Here is a 19,906-nt window from a genome sequence, read left to right on the forward strand (position 1 = left end):
AAGAAGTTATCCCACTTTCAAATATGGTGATTCTAGTTTCCCATTTTTGGGAATATGATTGCTTCTTCGTCGTTCCAATCAAACTAGGATGAATCATTTTGTGAGAAGCTTGATTTGGATACATAGAGTGGTGGAGAATCACTAGGAAGTTGAATAAATCTCATAGGAGTTGGGATGAAGAAGTTATCCCACTTTCAAATCTGGTGATTCTAGTTTCCCATTTTGGGAATAGCACAGCTTCTTCGTCTTTCCAAATCAAACCAGGATGAATCACTTTGTAAAAGCTTGATTTGGATATACATAAAGTGGTGGAGAATCACCAGGAGTTGAATAAATCTCATAGGAGTTGGGATGAAGAAGTTATCCCACTTTCAAATATGGTGATTCTAGTTTCCCATTTTGGGAATATGACAGCTTCTTCGTCGTTCCAATCAAACCAGGATGAATCACTTTGTAAGAAGCTTGATTTGGATACATAAAGTGGTGGAGAATCACCAGGATCTGAATAAATCTCATAGGAGTTGGGATGAAGAAGTTATCCCACTTTCAAATATGGTGATTCTAGTTTCCCATTTTGGGAATATGACAGCTTCTCGTCGTTCCAATCAAACCAGGATGAATCACTTTGTAGAAGCTTGATTTGGATACATAAAGTGGTGGAGAATCACGGAAGCTGAATAAATCTCATAGGAGTTGGGATGAAGAAGTTATCCCACTTTCAAATATGGTGATTCTAGTTTCGTGATTCTAGTTTCCCATTTTGGGAATACGACAGCTTCTTCGTTGTTCCAATCAAACCAGGATGAATCACTTTGTTAGAAGCTTGATTTGGATACATAAAGTGGTGAGAATCACCAGGATGCTGAATAAATCTCATAGGAGTTGGGATGAAGAAGTTTCCCACTTTCAAATATCGGTGATTCTAGTTTCCCATTTTAGGAATAGGACAGCTTCTTCGTCGTTCCAACCAAACCAGGATGAATCACTTTGTAAGAAGCTTGATTTGGATACATAAAGTGGTGGAGAATCACTAGGAAGTTGAATAAATCTCATAGGAGTTGGGATGAAGAAGTTATCCCACTTTCAAATCTGGTGATTCTAGTTTCCCATTTTGGAATATGACATCTTTCGTCGTTCCAATCAACCAGGATGGATCACTTTGTAGAAGCTTGATTTGGATACATAAAGTGGTGGAGAATCACCAGGATGCTGAATAAATCTCATAGGAGTTGGGATGAAGAAGTTATCCCCTTTCAAATATGGTGATTCTAGTTTCCCATTTTGGAATAGGACAGCTTCTCGTCGTCCAATCAAACAGGATGAATCACTTTGTAAGAAGCTTGATTTGGATACATAAAGTGGTGGAGATCACTAGGAAGTTGAATAAATCTCATAGGAGTTGGGATGAAGAAGTTATCCCACTTTCAAATCTGGTGATTCTAGTTTCCCATTTTGGGAATATGACATCTTCTTCGTTAATCAACCAGGATGAATCACTTTGTAAGAAGCTTGATTTGGATACATAAAGTGGTGGAGAATCACCAGGATGCTGAATAAATCTCATAGGAGTTGGGATGAAGAAGTTATCCCACTTTCAAATATGTGGGATTCTAGTTCTCCCATTTTGGGAATACGACATGCTTCTTCGTCGTTCCAATCAAACCAGGATGAATCACTTTTAAGAAGCTTGATTTGGATACATAAAGTGGTGGAGAATCACCAGGATGCTGAATAAATCTCATAGGAGTTGGGATGAAGAAGTTATCCCACTTTCAAATATGGTGATTCTAAGTTTTCCCAATTTTGGGAAATATGATTGCTTCTTCTTCGTCGTTCCAATCAAACCAGGATGAATCACTTTGTAAGAAGGTTGATTTGGATACATAAAGTGGTGGAGAATCACCAGGATGTTGAATAAATCTAATAGGAGTTGGGATGAAGAAGTTATCCCACTTTCAAATATGGTGATTCTAGTTTCCCATTTTGGAATACGACAAGCTTCTTTCGTCGTTCCAATCAAACCAGGATGAATCCCTTTTTAAGAAGCTTGATTTTGAATACATAAAGGTGGAATATCACAGGAAGTTGAATAATCTCATAGGAGTTGGGATGAAGAAGTTATCCCACTTTCAAATATGGTGATTCTAGTTTTCCCATTTTTGGGAATATGATTGCTTCTTCGTCGTTCCAATCAAACCAGGATGAATCATTTTGTGAGAAGCTTGATTTGGATACATAAAGTGGTGGATAATCACTAGGAAGCTGAATAAAACTCATAGGAGTTGGGATGAAGAAGTTATCCCACTTTCAAATCTGGTGATTCTAGTTTCCCATTTTGGGAATATGACATCTTCTTCGTCGTTCCAATCAATCCAGGATGAATCACTTTGTAAGAAGCTTGATTTGGAACATAAAGTGGTGGAGAATCACTAGGAAGTTGAATAAATCTCCATAGGAGTTGGGATGAAGAAGTTTCCCACTTTCAAATCTGGTGATTCTAGTTTCCCATTTTGGGAATAGGACAGCTTCTTCGTCTTCCAATCATACCAGGATGAATCACTTTGTAAGAAGCTTGATTTGGATACATAAAGTGGTGGAGAATCACCAGAAGCTGAATAAATCTCATAGGAGTTGGGATGAAGAAGTTATCCCACGTTTCAAATTGGTGATTCTAGTTTCCCATTTTTGGAAATATGACAGCTTCTTCGTTGTTCCAATCACCAGATGAATCACTTTGTAAGAAGCTTGATTTGGATACATAAAGTGGTGGAGAATTACAGGAAGATTGAATAAATCTCATAAGTTGGATATGAAGTTATCCCACTTTCAAATCTGGTGATTCTAGTTCCCATTTTGGGAATATGACATCTTCTGTCGTTCCAATCAACCCAGGATGAATCATTTGCAAGAAGCTTGATTTGGATACATAAAGTGGTTGGAGTAATCACCAGGATGCTGAATAAATCTCATAGGAGTTGGGATGAAAAGTTATCCCACTTTCAAATATGGTGATTCTAGTTTCCCATTTTTGGGAATATGATTGCTTCTTCGTCGTTCCAATCAAACCAGGATGAATCATTTTGTGAGAAGCTTGATTTGGATACATAGAGTGGTGGATAATCACTAGGAAGTTGAATAAATCTCATAGGAGTTGGGATGAAGAAGTTATCCCACTTTCAAATCTGGTGATTCTAGTTTCCCATTTTGGGAAAATGACATCTTCTTCGTTGTTCAAATCAACCCAGGATGAATCACTTTGTAAGAAGCTTGATTTGGATACATAAAGTGGTGTAGAATCACCAGGATGCTGAATAAATCTCATAGGAGTTGGGATGAAAAAGTTATCCCACTTTCAAATATGGTGATTCTAGTTTCCCATTTTGGGAATATGACAGCTTCTTCGTCGTTCCAATCAAACCAGGATGAATCACTTTTTAAGAAGCTTGATTTTGGATACATAAAAGTGGTGGAGAATCACAGGAAGTTTGAATAAATCTCATATAGTTGGGATGAAGAAGTTATCCCACTTTCTTTCAATATGTGATTCGTTTCCATTTTGGAATACGACAGCTTCTTCGTCGTCCAATCAAACCAGGATGAATCACTTTGTAAGAAGCTTGAGTTGGATACATAAAGTGTGGAGAATCACCAGGATGTTGAATAAATCATAGGAGTTGGGATGAAGAAGTTATCCCACTTTCAAATATGGTGATTCTAGTTTCCCATTTTGGGAATAAGACAGCTTCTTTGTCGTTCCAATCAAACCAGGATGAATCACTTTGTAAGAAGCTTGATTTGGATACATAAAGTGGTGGAGAATCACCAGGATGCTGAATAAATCTCATAGGAGTTGGGATGAAGAAGTTATCCCACTTTCAAATATGGTGATTCTAGTTTCCCATTTTTGGGAATATGATTGCTTCTTCGTCGTTCCAATCAAACCAGGATGAATCATTTTGTGAGAAGCTTGATTTGGATACATAAAGTGGTGGATAATCACTAGGAAGCTGAATAAAACTCATAGGAGTTGGGATGAAGAAGTTATCCCACTTTCAAATCTGGTGATTCTAGTTTCCCATTTTGGGAATATGACATCTTCTTCGTCGTTCCAATCAATCCAGGATGAATCACTTTGTAAGAAGCTTGATTTGGATACATAAAGTGGTGGAGAATCACTAGGAAGTTGAATAAATCTCATAGGAGTTGGGATGAAGAAGTTATCCCACTTTCAAATCTGGTGATTCTAGTTTCCCATTTTGGGAATAGGACAGCTTCTTCGTCGTTCCAATCATACCAGGATGAATCACTTTGTAAGAAGCTTGATTTGGATACATAAAGTGGTGTAGAATCACCAGGATGCTGAATAAATCTCATAGGAGTTGGGATGAAGAAGTTATCCCACGTTCAAATATGGTGATTCTAGTTTCCCATTTTAGGAATATGACAGCTTCTTCGTTGTTCCAATCAAACCAGGATGAATCACTTTGTAAGAAGCTTGATTTGGATACATAAAGTGGTGGAGAATTACTAGGAAGTTGAATAAAACTCATAGGAGTTGGGATGAAGAAGTTATCCCACTTTCAAATCTGGTGATTATAGTTTCCCATTTTGGGAATATGACATCTTCTTCGTCGTTTCAATCAATCCAGGATGAATCACTTTGTAAGAAGCTTGATTTGGATACATAAAGTGGTGGAGAATCACCAGGATGCTGAATAAATCTCATAGGAGTTGGGATGAAGAAGTTATCCCACTTTCAAATATGGTGATTCTAGTTTCCCATTTTGGGAATAAGACAGCTTCTTCGTCGTTCAAATCAACCCAGGATGAATCACTTTGTAAGAAGCTTGATTTGGATACATAAAGTGGTGTAGAATCACCAGGATACTGAATAAATCTCATAGGAGTTGGGATGAAGAAGTTATCCCACTTTCAAATATGGTGATTCTAGTTTCCCATTTTGGGAATACGACAGCTTCTTCGTCGTTTCAATCAAACCAGGATGAATCACTTTGTAAGAAGCTTGATTTGGATACATAAAGTGGTGGAGAATCACAAGGATGCTGAATAAATCTCATATAGAGGTTGGGATGAAGAAGTTATCCCACTTCAAATATGGTGATTCTAGTTCCATTTTAGGATATGACAGCTTCTTCGTTGTTCCAATCAAACCAGGATGAATCACTTTGTAAGAAGCTTGATTTGGATACATAAAGTGGTGGAGTATCACCAGGATGCTGAATAAATCTCATAGGAGTTGGGATGATGAAGTTATCCCACTTTCAAATCTGGTGATTCTAGTTTCCCATTTTGGGAATATGACATCTTCTTCGTCGTTCCAATCAACCCAGGATGAATCACTTTGCAAGAAGCTTGATTTGGATACATAAAGTGGTGGAGTATCACCAGGATGCTGAATAAATCTCATAGGAGTTGGGATGAAGAAGTTATCCCACTTTCAAATATGGTGATTCTAGTTTCCCATTTTTGGGAATATGATTGCTTCTTCGTCGTTCCAATCAAACCAGGATGAATCATTTTGTGAGAAGCTTGATTTGGATACATAAAGTGGTGGATAATCACTAGGAAGTTGAATAAATCTCATAGGAGTTGGGAAGAAGTTATCCACTTTCAAATCTGGTGATTCTAGTTTCCCATTTTGGGAATATGACATCTTCTTCGTCGTTCCAATCAAACCAGGATGAATCACTTTGTAAGAAGCTTGATTTGGATACATAAAGTGGTGGAGAATCACTGGAAGTTGAATAAATCTCATAGGAGTTGGGATGAAGAAGTTATCCCACTTTCAAATCTGGTGATTCTAGTTCCCATTTTGGGAATATGACAGCTTCTTCGTCGTTCCAATCAACCAGGATGAATACTTTTAAGAAGCTTGATTTGGATACATAAAGTGGTGGAGAATCACCAGGAAGTTGAATAAATCTCATAGGAGTTGGGATGAAGAAGTTATCCCACTTTCAAATATGGTGATTCTAGTTTCCATTTTGGGAATACGAGCTTCTTTCGTCGTTCCAATCAACCAGGATGAATCACTTTGTAAGAAGCTTGAGTTGGATACATAAAGTGGTGGAGAATCACCAGGATGCTGAATAAATCTCATAGGAGTTGGGATGAAGAAGTTATCCCCTTTCAAATATGGTAATTCTAGTTTCCCATTTGGGAATAAGACAGCTTCTTCGTCGTTCCAATCAAACAGGATGAATCACTTTGTGAAGCTTGATTTGGATACATAAAGTGGTGGAGAAACCAGGATGCTGAATAAATCTCATAGGAGTTGGGATGAAGAAGTTATCCCACTTTCAAATATGGTGATTCTAGTTTCCCATTTTTGGGAATATGATTGCTTCTTCGTCGTTCCAATCAAACCAGGATGAATCATTTTGTGAGAAGCTTGATTTGGATACATAAAGTGGTGGATAATCACTAGGAAGCTGAATAAAACTCATAGGAGTTGGGATGAAGAAGTTATCCCACTTTCAAATCTGGTGATTCTAGTTTCCCATTTTGGAATATGACATTTCTTCGTCGTTCCAATCAATCCAGGATGAATCACTTTGTAAGAAGCTATTTTGGATACATAAAGTGGTGGAGAATCACTAGAAGTTGAATAAATCTCATAGGAGTTGGGATGAAGAAGTTATCCCACTTTCAAATCTGGTGATTCTAGTTTCCCATTTTGGGAATAGGACAGCTTCTTCGTCGTTCCAATCAAACCAGGATGAATCACTTTGTAAGAAGCTTGATTTGGATACATAAAGTGGTGGAGAATCACAAGGATGCTGAATAAATCTCACAGGAGTTGGGATGAAGAAGTTATCCCACGTTCAAATATGGTGATTCTAGTTTCCCATTTTAGGAATATGACAGCTTCTTCGTTGTTCCAATCAAACCAGGATGAATCACTTTGTAAGAAGCTTGATTTGGATACATAAAGTGGTGGAGAATTACTAGGAAGTTGAATAAATCTCATAGGAGTTGGGATGATGAAGTTATCCCACTTTCAAATCTGGTGATTCTAGTTTCCCATTTTGGGAATATGACATCTTCTTCGTCGTTCCAATCAACCCAGGATGAATCACTTTGCAAGAAGCTTGATTTGGATACATAAAGTGGTGGAGTATCACCAGGATGCTGAATAAATCTCATAGGAGTTGGGATGAAGAAGTTATCCCACTTTCAAATATGGTGATTCTAGTTTCCCATTTTGGGAATATGACAGCTTCTTCGTCGTTCCAATCAAACCAGGATGAATCATTTTGTGAGAAGCTTGATTTGGATACATAGAGTGGTGGATAATCACTAGGAAGTTGAATAAATCTCATAGGAGTTGGGATGAAGAAGTTATCCCACTTTCAAATCTGGTGATTCTAGTTTCCCATTTTGGGAAAATGACATCTTCTTCGTCGTTCAAATCAACCCAGGATGAATCACTTTGTAAGAAGCTTGATTTGGATACATAAAGTGGTGTAGAATCACCAGGATGCTGAATAAATCTCATAGGAGTTGGGATGAAGAAGTTATCCCACTTTCAAATATGGTGATTCTAGTTTCCCATTTTGGGAATACGACAGCTTCTTCGTCGTTCCAATCAAACCAGGATGAATCACTTTTTAAGAAGCTTGATTTGGATACATAAAGTGGTGGAGAATCACCAGGAAGTTGAATAAATCTCATAGGAGTTGGGATGAAGAAGTTATCCCACTTTCAAATATGGTGATTCTAGTTTCCCATTTTGGGAATACGACAGCTTCTTCGTCGTTCCAATCAAACCAGGATGAATCACTTTGTAAGAAGCTTGATTTGGATACATAAAGTGGTGGAGAATCACCAGGATGCTGAATAAATCTCATAGGAGTTGGGATGAAGAAGTTATCCCACTTTCAAATATGGTGATTCTAGTTTCCCATTTTGGGAATAAGACAGCTTCTTTGTCGTTCCAATCAAACCAGGATGAATCACTTTGTAAGAAGCTTGATTTGGATACATAAAGTGGTGGAGAATCACCAGAAGTGAATAAATCTCATAGGAGTTGGGATGAAGAAGTTATCCCACTTTCAAATATGGTGATTCTAGTTTCCCATTTTGGGAATATGACACTTCTTCGTCGTTCCAATCAAACCAGGATGAATCACTTTGTAAGAGCTTGATTTGGATACATAAAGTGGTGGAGAATCACCAGGAGCTGAATAAATCTCATAGGAGTTGGGATGAAGAAGTTATCCCACTTTCAAATATGGTGATTCTAGTTTCCCATTTTGGAATATGACAGCTTCTTCTTCGTCGTTCCAATCAAACCAGGATGAATCACTTTTTAAGAAGCTTGATTTGGATACATAAAGTGGTGGAGAATCACCAGGAAGCTGAATATCATCATAGGTTTGGGATGAAGAAGTTATCCCACTTTCAAATATGGTGATTCTAGTTTCCCATTTTGGGATACACAGCTTCTTCTTCGTGTTCCAATCAAACCAGGATGAATCACTTTGTAAGAAGCTTGATTTGGATACATAAAGTGGTGGAGAATCACCAGGATGCTGAATAAATCTCATAGGTTGGGATGAAGAAGTTATCCCACTTTCAATATCTGTATTCTAGTTTCCCATTTTGGAATAGGACAGCTTCTTCGTCGTTCCAATCAAACCAGGATGAATCACTTTGTAAGAAGCTTGATTGGATACATAAAGTGGTGGAGAATCACTAGGAAGTTGAATAAATCTCATAGGAGTTGGGATGAAGAAGTTTCCCACTTTCAAATCTGGTGATTCTAGTTTCCCATTTTGGGAATATGACATCTTCTTCGTCGTTCCAATCAACCCAGGATGAATCACTTTGTAAGAAGCTTGATTTGGATACATAAAGTGGTGGAGAATCACAGGATGCTGAATATCTCATAGAGTTGGATGAAGAAGTTATCCCACTTTCAAATCTGGTGATTCTAGTTTCCCATTTTGGGAATATGACAGTCTTCTTCGTCGTTCCAATCAAACCAGGATGAATCACTTTTTAAGAAGCTTGATTTGGATACATAAAGTGGTGGAGAATCACCAGGAAGCTGAATAAATCTCATAGGAGTTGGGATGAAGAAGTTATCCCACTTTCAAATATGGTGATTCTAGTTTCCCATTTTGGAATATGACATGCTTCTTCGTCGTTCCAAAACCAGGATGAATCACTTTGTAAGAAGCTTGATTTGGATACATAAAGTGGTGGAGAATCACCAGAAGTTGAATAAATCTCATAGAGTTGGGATGAAGAAGTTATCCCACTTTCAAATATGGTGATTCTAGTTTCCCATTTTGGGAATATGACGCTTCTTCGTCGTTCCAATCAACCAGGATGAATCACTTTGTAAGAAGCTTGATTTGGATACATAAAGTGGTGGAGAATCACCAGGATGTGAATAAATCTCATAGGAGTTGGGATGAAGAAGTTATCCCACTTTCAAATATGGTGATTCTAGTTTCCCATTTTGGAATAGACAGCTTCTTCGTCGTTCCAATCAACCAGGATGAATCACTTTGTGAAAGCTTGATTTGGATACATAAAGTGGTGGAGAATCACTAGGAAGCTGAATAAATCTCATAGGAGTTGGGATGAAGAAGTTATCCCACTTTCAAATCTGGTGATTCTAGTTTCCCATTTGGGAATATGACATCTTCTTCGTCGTTCCAATCAAACCAGGATGAATCACTTTGTAAGAAGCTTGATTTGGATACATAAAGGGGTGGAGAATCACCAGGATCTGAATAAATCTCATAGGAGTTGGGATGAAGAAGTTATCCCACTTTCAAATATGGTGATTCTAGTTTCCCATTTGGGAATAGGACAGCTTCTTCGTCGTTCCAATCAAACCAGGATGAATCACTTTGTAAGAAGCTTGATTTGGATACATAAAGTGGTGGAGAATCACCAGGATGCTGAATAAATCTCATAGGAGTTGGGATGAAGAAGTTATCCCACTTTCAAATATGGTGATTCTAGTTTCCCATTTTGGGAATATGACAGCTTCTTCGTCGTTCCAATCAAACCAGGATGAATCACTTTGTAAGAAGCTTGATTTGGATACATAAAGTGGTGGAGATCACCAGGAAGCTGAATAAATCTCATAGGAGTTGGGATGAAGAAGTTATCCCACTTTCAAATATGGTGATTCTAGTTTCCCATTTTGGGAATATGACATCTTCTTCGTCGTTCCAATCAAACCAGGATGAATCACTTTGTAAGAAGCTTGATTTGGATACATAAAGTGGTGGAGAATCACAGGAAGTTGAATAAATCTCATAGGAGTTGGGATGAAGAAGTTATCCCACTTTCAAATCTGGTGATTCTAGTTTCCCATTTTGGGAATAGACAGCTTCTTCGTCGTTCCAATCAAACCAGGATGAATCACTTTGTAAGAAGCTTGATTTGGATACATAAAGTGGTGGAGAATCACCAGGATGCTGAATAAATCTCATAGGAGTTGGGATGAAGAAGTTATCCCACTTTCAAATATGGTGATTCTAGTTTCCCATTTTGGAATACGACAGCTTCTTCTCTCGTTGTTCCAATCAAACCAGGATGAATCACTTTGTAAGAAGCTTGATTTGGATACATAAGTGGTGGAGAATCACCAGGATGCTGAATAAATCTCATAGGAGTTGGGATGAAGAAGTTATCCCACTTTCAAATATGGTGATTCTAGTTTCCCATTTTGGGAATAGACAGCTTCTTCGTCGTTCCAATCAAACCAGGATGAATCACTTTGTAAGAAGCTTGATTTGGATACATAAAGTGGGTGGAAATCACTAGGAAGTTGAATAAATCTCATAGGAGTTGGGATGAAGAAGTTATCCCACTTTCAAATCTGGTGATTCTAGTTTCCCATTTTGGGAATATGACATCTTCTTCGTCGTTCAAATCAACCCAGGATGAATCACTTTATAAGAAGCTTGATTTGGATACATAAAGTGGTGTAGAATCACCAGGATGCTGAATAAATCTCATAGGAGTTTGGATGAAGAAGTTATCCCACTTTCAAATATGGTGATTCTAGTTTCCCATTTTGGGAATACGACAGCTTCTTCGTCGTTCCAATCAAACCAGAATGAATCACTTTGTAAGAAGCTTGATTTGGATACATAAAGTGGTCGAGAATCACCAGGATGCTGAATAAATCTCATAGGAGTTGGGATGAAGAAGTTATCCCACTTTCAAATATGGTGATTCTAGTTTCCCATTTTGGGAATATGACAGCTTCTTCGTCGTTCCAATCAAACCAGGATGAATCACTTTTTGTAAGAAGCTTGATTTGGATACATAAAGTGGTGGAGAATCACTAGGAAGTTGAATAAATCTCATAGGAGTTGGGAAGAAGTTATCCCACTTTCAAATCTGGTGATTCTAGTTTCCCATTTTGGGAATATGACAGCTTCTTCGTCGTTCCAATCAAACCAGGATGAATCACTTTGTAAGAAGCTTGATTTGGATACATAAAGTGGGAGGAATCACCAGGATGCTGAATAAATCTCATAGGAGTTGGGATGAAGAAGTTATCCCACTTTCAAATATGGTGATTCTAGTTTCCCATTTTGGAATATGACAGCTTCTTCGTCGTTCCAATCAAACCAGGATGAATCACTTTGTAAGAAGCTTGATTTGGATACATAAAGTGGTGGAGAATCACCAGGAAGTTGAATAAATCTCATAGGAGTTGGGATGAAGAAGTTATCCCACTTTCAAATCTGGTGATTCTAGTTTCCCATTTTGGGGAATATGACATCTTCTTCGTCGTTCCAATCAAACCAGGATGAATCACTTTGTAAGAAGCTTGATTTGGATACATAAAGTGGTGGAGAATCACCAGGATGCTGAATAAATCTCATAGGAGTTGGGATGAAGAAGTTATCCCACTTTCAATATGGTGATTCTAGTTTCCCATTTTGGAATATGACAGCTTCTTCGTCGTTCCAATCAACCAGGATGAATCACTTTGTAAGAAGCTTGATTTGGATACATAAAGTGGTGGAGAATCACCAGGATGTTGAATAAATCTCATAGGAGTTGGGATGAAGAAGTTATCCCACTTTCAAATATGGTGATTCTAGTTTCCCATTTTGGGAATAGGACAGCTTCTTCTTCGTTCCAATCAAACCAGGATGAATCATTTTGTGAGAAGCTTGATTTGGATACATAAAGTGGTGGATAATCACTAGGAAGCTGAATAAAACTCATAGGAGTTGGGATGAAGAAGTTATCCCACTTTCAAATCTGGTGATTCTAGTTTCCCATTTTGGGAATATGACATCTTCTTCGTCGTTCCAATCAATCCAGGATGAATCACTTTGTAAGAAGCTTGATTTGGATACATAAAGTGGTGGAGAATCACCAGGATGATGAATAAATCTCATAGGAGTTGGGATGAAGAAGTTATCCCACTTTCAAATATGGTGATTCTAGTTTCCCATTTTGGGAATAAGACAGCTTCTTCGTCGTTCCAATCAAACCAGGATGAATCACTTTGTAAGAAGCTTGATTTGGATACATAAAGTGGTGGAGAATCACCAGGATGCTGAATAAATCTCATAGGAGTTGGGATGAAGAAGTTATCCCACTTTCAAATATGGTGATTCTAGTTTCCCATTTTGGGAATAATGCTTCTTCGTCGTTCCAATCAAACCAGGATGAATCACTTTGTAAGAAGCTTGATTTGGATACATAAAGTGGTGGAGAATCACTAGGAAGCTGAATAAATCTCATAGGAGTTGGGATGAAGAAGTTATCCCACTTTCAAATCTGGTGATTCTAGTTTCCCATTTTGGGAATATGACAGCTTCTTCGTCGTTCCAATCAAACCAGGATGAATCACTTTGTAAGAAGCTTGATTTGGATACATAAAGTGGTGGAGAATCACCAGAAGTTGAATAAATCTCATAGGAGTTGGGATGAAGAAGTTATCCCACTTTCAAATCTGGTGATTCTAGTTTCCCATTTTGGGAATATGACAGCTTCTTCGTCGTTCCAATCAAACCAGGATGAATCACTTTGTAAGAAGCTTGATTTGGATACATAAAGTGGTGGAGAATCACCAGGATGCTGAATAAATCTCATAGGAGTTGGGATGAAGAAGTTATCCCACTTTCAAATATGGTGATTCTAGTTTCCCATTTTGGGAATAGACAGCTTCTTCTTCGTCGTTCCAATCAACCAGGATGAATCACTTTGTAAAAGCTTGATTTGGATACATAATGGTGGAGAATCACCAGGATGCTGAATAAATCTCATAGGAGTTGGGATGAAGAAGTTATCCCACTTTCAAATATGGTGATTCTAGTTTCCCATTTTGGGAATAGGACAGCTTCTTCGTCGTTCCAATCAAACCAGGATGAATCACTTTGTAAGAAGCTTGATTGAATAAACTCATAGGAGTTGGGATGAAGAAGTTATCCCACTTTCAAATATGGTGATTCTAGTTTCCATTTTGGGAATAGACAGCTTCTTCGTCGTTCCAATCAACCAGGATGAATCACTTTGTAAGAAGCTGATTTGGATACATAAAGTGGTGGGAGATCACTAGGAAGTTGAATAAATCTCATAGGAGTTGGGATGAAGAAGTTATCCCACTTTCAAATCTGGTGATTCTAGTTTCCCATTTTGGGGAATATGACATGCTTCTTCGTCGTTCCAATCAAACCAGGATGAATCACTTTTTAAAAGCTTGATTTGGATACATAAAGTGGTGAGAATCACCAGAAGTTGAATAATCTCATAGGAGTTGGATGATGAAGAGTTATCCCACTTTCAAATCTGGTGATTCTAGTTTCCCATTTTGGAATATGACAGCTTCTTCGTCGTTCCAATCAAACCAGGATGAATCACTTTGTAAGAAGCTTGATTTGGATACATAAAGTGGTGGAGAATCACCAGGATGTTGAATAAATCTCATAGGAGTTGGGATGAAGAAGTTATCCCACTTTCAAATATGGTGATTCTAGTTTCCCATTTTGGAATAGACGACAGCTTCTTCGTCGTTCCAATCAAACCAGGATGAATCACTTTGTAAGAAGCTTGATTTGGATACATAAGTGGTGGAGAATCACCAGGATGTTGAATAATCTCATAGGAGTTGGGATGAAGAAGTTATCCCACTTTCAAATATGGTGATTCTAGTTTCCCATTTTGGGAAATGACAGCTTCTTCTTCGTTCCAATCAAACCAGGATGAATCACTTTGTAGAAGCTTGATTTGGATACATAAAGAGTGGTGGAGAATCACTAGGAAGTTGAATAAATCTCATAGGAGTTGGGATGAAGAAGTTATCCCACTTTCAAATCTGGTGATTCTAGTTTCCCATTTTTGGAATATGACAGCTTCTCTTCGTCGTTCCAATCAACCAGGATGAATCACTTTGTAAGAAGCTTGATTTGGATACATAAAGTGGTGGAGAATCACCAGAAGTTGAATAAATCTCATAGGAGTTGGGATGAAGAAGTTATCCCACTTTCAAATATGGTGATTCTAGTTTCCCATTTTGGGAATAGACAGCTTCTTCGTCGTTCCAATCAACCAGGATGAATCACTTTGTAAGAAGCTTGATTTGGATACATAAAGTGGTGGAGAATCACCAGGAAGTTGAATAAATCTCATAGGAGTTGGGATGAAGAAGTTATCCCACTTTCAAATATGGTGATTCTAGTTTCCCATTTTGGGAATATGACAGCTTCTTCGTCGTTCCAATCAACCAGGATGAATCACTTTGTAAGAAGCTTGATTTGGATACATAAAGGGTGGAGAATCACTAGGAAGTTGAATAAATCTCATAGGAGTTGGGATGAAGAAGTTATCCCACTTTCAAATCTGGTGATTCTAGTTTCCCATTTTGGGAATATGACAGCTTCTTCGTCGTTCAATCAACAACACCAGGATGAATCACTTTGTAAGAAGCTTGATTTGGATACATAAAGTGGTGGAGAATCACAGGAAGTGAATAAATCTCATAGATTGGGATGAAGAAGTTATCCCACTTTCAAATCTGGTGATTCTAGTTTCCCATTTTGGGAATAGGACAGCTTCTTCGTCGTTCCAATCAAACCAGGATGAATCACTTTGTAAGAAGCTTGATTTGGATACATAAAGTGGTGGAGAATCACCAGGAAGTTGAATAAATCTCATAGGAGTTGGGATGAAGAAGTTATCCCACTTTCAAATCTGTGATTCTAGTTTCCCATTTGGGAATATGACGCTTCTTCGTCGTTCCAATCAAACCAGATGAATCACTTTTGTAAGAAGCTTGATTTGGATACATAAAGTGGTGGAGAATCACCAGGAAGTTGAATAAATCTCATAGGAGTTGGGATGAAGAAGTTATCCCACTTAAATATGGTGATTCTAGTTTTCCCATTTTGGGAATATGACAGCTTCTTCGTCGTTCCAATCAAACCAGGATGAATCACTTTGTAAGAAGCTTGATTTGGGTGAATAAATCTCATAGGAGTTGGGATGAAGAAGTTATCCCACTTTCAAATCTGGTGATTCTAGTTTCCCATTTTGGGAATATGACAACTTCTTCGTCGTTCCAATCAAACCAGATGAATCACTTTGTAAGAAGCTTGATTTGGATACATAAAGTGGTGGAGAATCACCAGGAGTTGAATAAATCTCATAGGAGTTGGGATGAAGAAGTTATCCCACTTTCAAATAGGTGATTCAGGTTTCCCAGTTGGGAAAAGGACAGCTTCTCGTCGTTCCAATCAAACCAGGATGAATCACTTTGTAAGAAGCTTGATTTGGATACATAAAGTGGTGGAAAATCACTAGGAAGTGAATAAATCTCATAGGAGTTGGGATGAAGAAGTTATCCCACTTTCAAATCTGGTGATTCTAGTTTCCCATTTTGGGAATACGACAGCTTCTTCGTCGTTCCAATCAAACCAGGATGAATCACTTTTTAAGAAGCTTGATTTGGATACATAAAGTGGTGGAGAATCACCAGGATGTGAATAAATCTCATAGAGTTGGGATGAAGAAGTTATCCCACTTTCAAATATGGTGATTCTAGTTTCCCATTTTGGGAATATGACAGCTTCTTCGTCGTTCCAATCAAACCAGGATGAATCACTTGTAAGAAGCTTGATTTGATACATAAAGTGGTGGAGAATCACCAGGAGGCTGAATAAATCTCATAGGAGTTGGGATGAAGAAGTTATCCCACTTTCAAATCTGGTGATTCTAGTTTCCCATTTTGGGAATATGACATCTTTCGTCCGTTCCAATCAAACCAGGATGAATCACTTTGTAAGAAGCTTGATTTGGATACATAAAGTGGTGGAGAATCACCAGGATGTGAATAAATCTCATAGGAGTTGGGATGAAGAGTTATCCCACTTTCAAATCTGGTGATTCTAGTTTCCCATTTTGGGAATATGACAGTTTCTTCGTCGTTCCAATCAAACCAGGATGAATCATTTTGTAAGAAGCTTGATTTGGATACATAAAGTGGTGGAGATCACCAGGAAGCTGAATAAATCTCATAGGAGTTGGGATGAAGAAGTTATCCCACTTTCAAATCTGGTGATTCTAGTTTCCCATTTTGGGATATGACTCTTCTTCGTCGTTCCAATCAAACAGGATGAATCACTTTGTAAGAAGCTTGATTTGGATACATAAAGTGGTGGAGAATCACCAGGATGCTGAATAAATCTCATAGGAGTTGGGATGAAGAAGTTATCCCACTTTCAAATATGGTGATTCTAGTTTCCCATTTGGGGAATAGGACAGCTTCTTCTCGTTCCAATCAACCAGGATGAATCACTTTGTAAGAAGCTTGATTTGGATACATAAAGTGGTGGAGAATCACTAGAAGTTGAATAAATCTCATAGGAGTTGGGATGAAGAAGTTATCCCACTTTCAAATCTGGTGATTCTAGTTTCCCATTTTGGGATATGACAGCTTCTTCGTCGTTCCAATCAAACCAGGATGAATCACTTTGTAAGAAGCTTGATTTGGATACATAAAGTGGTGGAGAATCACCAGGATGCTGAATAAAATCATAGGAGTTGGATGAAGAAGTTATCCCACTTTCAAATATGTGATTCTAGTTTCCCATTTTGGGAATATGACGCTTCTTCGTCGTTCCAATCAAACCAGGATGAATCACTTTTAAGAAGCTTGATTTGGATACATAAAGTGGTGGAGAATCACCAGGATGCTGAATAAATCTCATAGGAGTTGGGATGAAGAAGTTATCCCACTTTCAAATCTGGTGATTCTAGTTTCCCATTTTGGGAATATGACAGCTTCTTCGTCGTTCCAATCAAACCAGGATGAATCACTTTGTAAGAAGCTTGATTTGGATACATAAAGTGGTGGAGAATCACTAGGAAGCTGAATAAATCTCATAGGAGTTGGGATGAAGAAGTTATCCCACTTTCAAATCTGGTGATTCTAGTTTCCCATTTTGGGAATATGACAGCTTTTCGTCGTTCCAATCACCAGGATGAATCACTTTGTAAGAAGCTTGATTTGGATACATAAAGTGGTGGAGAATCACCAGGATGCTGAATAAATCTCATAGGAGTTGGGATGAAGAAGTTATCCCACTTTCAAATATGGTGATTCTAGTTTCCCATTTTGGGAATATGACAGCTTCTTCGTCGTTCCAATCAAACCAGGATGAATCACTTTGTAAGAAGCTTGATTTGGATACATAAAGTGGTGGAGAATCACCAGGATGCTGAATAAATCTCAATGGAGTTGGGATGAAGAAGTTATCCCACTTTCAATATGGTGATTCTAGTTCCCATTTTGGGAATATGACAGCTTCTTCGTCGTTCCAATCAAACCAGGATGAATCACTTTGTAAGAAGCTTGATTTGGATACATAAAGTGGTGGAGAATCACCAGGAAGCTGAATAAATCTCATAGGAGTTGGGATGAAGAAGTTATCCCACTTTCAAATATGGTGATTCTAGTTTCCCATTTTGGGAATAGGACAGCTTCTTCGTCGTTCCAATCAAACCAGGATGAATCACTTTGTAAGAAGCTTGATTTGGATACATAAAGTGGTGGAGAATCACCAGAAGTTGAATAAATCTCATAGGAGTTGGGATGAAGAGTTATCCCACTTTCAAATATGGTGATTCTAGTTTCCCATTTTGGAATATGACATGCTTCTTCGTCGTTCCAATCAAACCAGGATGAATCACTTTGTAAGAAGCTTGATTTGGATACATAAAGTGGTGGAGAATCACCAGGAAGCTGAATAAATCTCATAGGAGTTGGGATGAAGAAGTTATCCCACTTTCAAATATGGTGATTCTAGTTTCCCATTTTGGAATATGACAGCTTCTTCGTCGTTCCAATCAAACCAGGATGAATCACTTTGTAAGAAGCTTGATTTGGATACATAAAGTGGTGGAGAATCACCAGGATGTGAATAAATCTCATAGGAGTTGGGATGAAGAAGTTATCCCACTTTCAAATATGGTGATTCTAGTTTCCCATTTTGGGAATAGGACAGCTTCTTCGTCGTTCTGTTGAATAAATCTCATAGGAGTTGGGATGAAGAAGTTATCCCACTTTCAATATGGTGATTCTAGTTTCCATTTTGGGAATCGACAGCTTCTTCGTCGTTCCAATCAAACCAGGATGAATCACTTTGTAAGAAGCTTGATTTGGATACATAAAGTGGTGGAGAATCACTAGGAAGTTGAATAAATCTCATAGGAGTTGGATGAAGAAGTTATCCCACTTTCAAATCTGGTGATTCTAGTTTCCCATTTTGGGAATATACAGCTTCTTCGTCGTTCCAATCAAACAGGATGAATCACTTTTTAAGAAGCTTGATTTGGATACATAAAGTGGTGGAGAATCACCAGGATGCTGAATAAATCTCATAGGAGTTGGGATGAAGAAGTTATCCCACTTTCAAATATGGTGATTCTAGTTTCCCATTTGGGAATAGGACAGCTTCTTCGTCGTTCCAATCAAACCAGGATGAATCACTTTGTAAGAAGGTTGATTTGGATACATAAAGTGGTGGAGAATCACCAGGATGCTGAATAAATCTCATAGGAGTTGGGATGAAGAAGTTATCCCACTTTCAAATATGGTGATTCTAGTTTCCCATTTTGGGAATACGACAGCTTCTTCGTCGTTCCAATCAAACCAGGATGAATCACTTTTTAAGAAGCTTGATTTGGATACATAAAGTGGTGGAGAATCACCAGGAAGTTGAATAAATCTCATAGGAGTTGGGATGAAGAAGTTATCCCACTTTCAAATCTGGTGATTCTAGTTTCCCATTTTGGGAATATGACAGCTTCTTCGTCGTTCCAATGAGTTGGGATGAAGAAGTTATCCCACTTTCAAATCTGGTGATTCTAGTTTCCCATTTTGGGAATATGACAGCTTCTTCGTCGTTCCAATCAAACCAGGATGAATCACTTTGTAAGAAGCTTGATTTGGATACATAAAGTGGTGGAGAATCACCAGGATGCTGAATAAAAATCTCATAGGAGTTGGGATGAAGTTATCCCACTTTCAAATCTGTGATTCTAGTTTCCCATTTGGAATATGACAGCTTCTTCGTCGTTCCAATCAACCCAGGATGAATCACTTTTGTAAGAAGCTTGATTTGGATACATAAAGTGGTGGAGAATCACCAGGATGCTGAATAAATCTCATAGGAGTTGGGATGAAGAAGTTATCCCACTTTCAAATATGGTGATTCTAGTTTCCCATTTTGGAATAGGACAGCTTCTTCGTCGTTCCAATCAACCAGGATGATCACTTTGTAAGAAGCTTGATTTGGATACATAAAGTGGTGGAGAATCACCAGGATGCTGAATAAATCTCATAGGAGTTGGGATGAAGAAGTTATCCCACTTTCAAATATGGTGATTCTAG

The sequence above is a fragment of the Brassica rapa genome, chromosome A10 (genome assembly GCF_000309985.2).
Source record: "Brassica rapa cultivar Chiifu-401-42 chromosome A10, CAAS_Brap_v3.01, whole genome shotgun sequence".
Classification (NCBI taxonomy): Eukaryota; Viridiplantae; Streptophyta; class Magnoliopsida; order Brassicales; family Brassicaceae; genus Brassica; species Brassica rapa.